Source organism: Schistocerca serialis, chromosome 11 (assembly GCF_023864345.2).
Source record: "Schistocerca serialis cubense isolate TAMUIC-IGC-003099 chromosome 11, iqSchSeri2.2, whole genome shotgun sequence".
NCBI lineage: Eukaryota > Metazoa > Arthropoda > Insecta > Orthoptera > Acrididae > Schistocerca > Schistocerca serialis.
In genome coordinates, this window is record NC_064648.1 from 208,292,952 (window position 1) to 208,297,702 (window position 4,751).

The following is a 4,751-nucleotide window of genomic DNA, read 5'->3' on the forward strand; positions in this document are numbered from 1 at the left end:
TGATAATGGCCTAAGGCCGAAGTTGCAATCGTGAAACGAATAAAGTGTTACAGTCACTGGCGTAAATGTCTTTTATAACGTTCTACATGACTGTGAATCGCAGGTATAAAAAGTTAATTCGTTCTACCAGTCTTCGGTAGGTCCTTTTTCTAAATTTATCAGCTTGCAGGACGTGCCCTTACAGTGATCTCAATAGTGAAATGTCAACTGTGACGATATGAATGTGAGGACAACACAACATGCAGTTCCCAACAGGAAAACATGTCCGATACGGCCGGTTATCGAACCCGGGCCCCTTCAGTGAGCAATCCGCTGCACTTACCACACATTCTCTGTAGGATCCAGAGGTACCTGCCCGCCAGATACACTACTGGCCATTAAAATTGCTACACCACGAAGATGACGTGCTACAGGCGCGAAATTTAACCTACGGTTGGAAGGTGCTGTGATACGCAAATGATTAACTTTTCAGAGCATTCACACAAGGTTGGCGCCGGTGGCGACGCCTACAACGTGCTGACATGAGGAAAGTTTCCAACCGATTTCTCATACACAAACAGCAGTTGACCGGCGTTACCTGGTGAAACGTTATGGTGATGCCCCGTGTGAGAAGGAGAAGTGCGTACCATCACGTTTCCGACTTTGATAATCGTCGGATTGTAGCCTGTCGCGATTGCGGTTTATCGTATCGCGACATTGCTGCTCGCGTTGGTCGAGATCGAATGACTGTTAGCAGAATACTGAATCAGTGGGTTCAGGAGGGTAATACGGGACGCCGTGCTGGATCCCAATGGCCTCGTATCACTAGCAGTCGAGATGACAGGCATCTTATCCGCAGGGCTGTAACGGATCGTGCAGGCACGTCTCGATCCCTGAGTCAACAGATGGGGACGTTTGCAAGAGAACAACCATCTGAACGAACAGTTCGACGACGTTTGCAGCAGCACAGACTATCAGCTCGGAGACCGTGGTTGCGGTTACCCTTGACGCTGCATCACAGACAGGAGCGCCTGCGATGGTGTACTCGACGACAAACCTCGGTGCACGAATGGCCAAACCTCATTTTTTTCGGATGAATCCCGGTTCTGTTTACAGCATCATGATGGTCGCATCCGTGTTTGGCGACATCAGGGTGAATACACATTGGAAGCGTGTATTCGTCATCGCCATAGTGGCGTATCACCCGGCGTGGTGGTATGGGGTGCCATTGGTTACACGTCTCGGTCACCTCTTGTTCACATTGACGGCACTTTGAACAGTGCACGTTACATTTCGGATGTGTTACGACCCGTGGCTTTACCCTTCATTCGATCCCTGCGAAACCCTACATTTCAGCAGGATAATACACGACCGCGTGTTGCAGGTCCTGTACGGGCCTTTCTGGATACAGAAAGTGTTCGACTGCTGCCCTGGCCAGCACATTCTCGAGATCTCTGACCAACTGAAAACGTCTGATCAATAGTGGCCGAGCAACTGGCTCGTCACAATACGCCAGTCACTACTGTTGATCAACTGTAGTATCATGTTCAAGCTGCATGGGCAGCTGTACCTGTACACACCATCCGAGCTCTGTTTGACTCAATGCCCAGGCGTATCAAGGCCGTTATTATGGCCAGAGGTGGTTGTTCTGGGTACTGATTTCTTAGGGTCTTTGCTCCCAATTTGCGTGAAAATATAATCACATGTCAGTTGTAGTATAATATATTTGTCGAATGAATACCCGCTTATCATATGCATTTCTTCTTGGTGTAGCAATTTTATTGGCCAGTGATGTATACAGGCGCATGTAGCATAATTCCCGTAAAGTACGGACCTGGCCACCCGTACCGTTGGGCACACATTCCGTCCAGTTCAGATAAGACGAATTTATTCTAAAGGCAGCAATGTGTGTTGCCCTTCATCTTCGTGAAAGCAGTGTAGCAAGATTCTGGCCTTGTGATTGGGCAGTTATCCTGAATGAGTGTGCGCTGATATGAAAGTTCCTGGCAGATTAAAGCTGTGTGCCGGACCGAGACTCGAACTCGGGGCCTTTGCCTTTCGCGGGCAAGTGCTCTACCAACTGAGCTACCCAACCACGACCCGTCCTCACAGCTTCAAATTTGCGTGCTTCGTCTCCTACCTTCCAAAACGTCCCGAGTTCGAGTCTCGGTCCGGCACACAGTTTTACTCTGCAAGGAAGTTTCTCGACAGTTATCCTGTTGGAAGACGCCGTCGCCGTCACAGAAGACATCAAGCATTAAGGGCTGTACTTGGACCACACTAATGCTGACGTGGTCCACAGCTGCTTGGTGCCTTCGGTTACTACCGCAGGTATTGTGGAAGTGCAAATGACAGTCACCATGACATAATGCTGCCCCCACTGCCCTGTTTCTGTGGCGCAAAGCATGTTTCGAGCATCTATCTGAACACGACCATCAACCTGGTATAACAATGAACGTGATTCATCCGACCAGGCGACGTCTTAACACTGATCCACGTTCGAATCTCGGTGATCCCTTGTCCACTGCTATCGTAATAAACGATATGGGTGGGTCATCATGGGACCGTACTCCGTTCATCATAAGAATAAACCTGATGTAAACAGACTCAAACGCAATGGTTGGTCATAAGCCGTAGCACACGTACTCTAGTATTATTACGCTCTTGGAAGTAGGTCCGGCTTACGTATTCGATATACAGGGAGAGTCAAAAGCTCTTGGACACCTACGTAAGTTGGAAGATTGAAGGGAAAATTGAAATGTGATGATGTTAAGATAGGTTTGATGTGGGGCCGCAACTTTTGGACTGAATGTTATTCATGGCCGCCATCTTGAAATTCGCTTTTTTGGATTCATGTCATTTTTTTAAAATGGGAAGGGGGGTGTATGACATATCAATTAACACTCGTTTGGGCTCTGGAATTGAGTGGTGTAATTTGTTTTTGTCTATCTTGTACAGTTTACAGGTTATTAATGGTGAAAGTTGGGAAATTACTTTCATACCGAATGCTGCAACACATGTTCTACGTGTTGTCCATCCCATGCAATGCACAACTGTACTCGCCGAAACCACATTAATAACTTCTAAACTGTACAAGATAGACAAAAACAAATTACACCACTCAGTTCCAGAGCTCAAGCGAGTGTTGTTTGATGTGTCATACACCCCCCCCCCCTTCCCATTTAAAAAAAAATTAATCCAAAATGGGGGATTTCAAGATGGCGGCCATGAATAACATTCACTCCAAAAGATGTGGTCCCACGTCAAACCTATGTTCCCATCATCACATTTCAACTTTCCCTTTAATCTTCCAACTTATGTAGGTGTCCAAGGGCTTTTGACTCGCCCTGTATTATTACTAAGCTACGTTAAATGAAACTTTAAGATATTCAAACGCATTAACAGCCATCAACGTTTTCCTTAATCACGCTTTAGCTGTGTAGTTTTACAGCCTCTGTACTGTTGTGCTCTGACTGTCGCCCTGTTAATGCGCAGTGTGAAATTGGCTGAGGTTGCTTTCTGTTTCGTAGTGAAACATGTGTGTGGAATACGGTTAAAAAGTGCCGAGGTTGTTCTTAATGTTTTTCATAAACAATTGAAAGAAAACAGCCCTCGGTCACTATTTTTAACGAATTAACCGGCTTTCAACATTTTATATCAAAGAATGGTCTATAACAAAAAAAAAAAAAATGTTCAAATGTGTGTGAAATCTCATGGGACTTAACTGTAAGGTCATCAGTCCCTAAGCTTACACATTACTTAACCTAAATTATCCTGAGGACAAACACACACACCCATGCCAGAGTGAGGACTCGAACCTCCGCCGGGACCAGCCGCACAGTCCATGAGTGCAGCGCCTGAGACCGCTCGGCTAATCCCGTGCGGCGGTATACAACATGGTCATAGAATTATGACTAAAAACGTGTGATACAGAGTAAAAGTACAGAGTATTGTGAAAGACTGGCAGTACTTACATGTCATTTATAAAACAATAAATATGCCTAAAGGGCATTAGTCACGAAGATATTTAAGATAAAAAATTGTGATGGCGAGCCACTAAGGGCTGCTCGCTACTTACGCGGTTACAGGTTGCAGACCGAGTCCGTCTTTGTGACTACTGCCCTTTTGGCATATTTATTATTTTATAAATGATAGTCTTTCACAATACTCTGTATCAAAAATGGCTCTGACCACTATGGGACTTAACATCTATGGTCATCAGTCCCCTAGAACTTAGAACTACTTAAACCTAACTAACCTATGGACATCACACAACACCCGGTCATCACGAGCCAGAGAAAATCCCTGACCCCGCCGGGAATCGAACCCGGGAACCCGGGCGCGGGAAGCGAGCACGCTACCGCACGACCACGAGCTGCGGACTATGCTCGGTATGATAAGTTTTTAGTCATAATTCTGTGACCATGTTATAGACCATTCTTTGATTTAAATTCTGATGAAGACACTCGTGGCAGAGTTGAAATCCGGTTAATTCGGTAAAAATAGTGACCGAGGTTTTCTTTTTCTTTCAGTTGTAACTATTCAAGGTCTCTGAACGTGCAACCACGTACGAAAAAAAAAATGTTTTTCATAAACTTACAGAGATAATCGGATATGAGTTTTCCAAAGGACTGTATTAGAAACTGTGGACACATTTCGGCGTATAAGCGGAATCCGTAGCATTGCAAATTAATAACTAACTGCAGTTCATGGTTCACTGTTTCTAATTTCGCCTCTGTCATTTTTTTTTCTCGTTCAGTTTGAAACACTTA

General features: G+C 45.3%; 1 non-coding gene across 1 annotated transcript; it reads right to left on the minus strand.

Annotated features, from left to right (window-relative positions):
• Positions 1–1,999: 1,999 nt before the first annotated feature.
• Positions 2,000–2,074, minus strand: Trnas-cga (transfer RNA serine (anticodon CGA)). The gene has a single exon. It is a non-coding gene; the product is annotated as a tRNA-Ser (tRNA).
• Between the last annotated feature and the right edge of the window lie 2,677 nt (positions 2,075–4,751).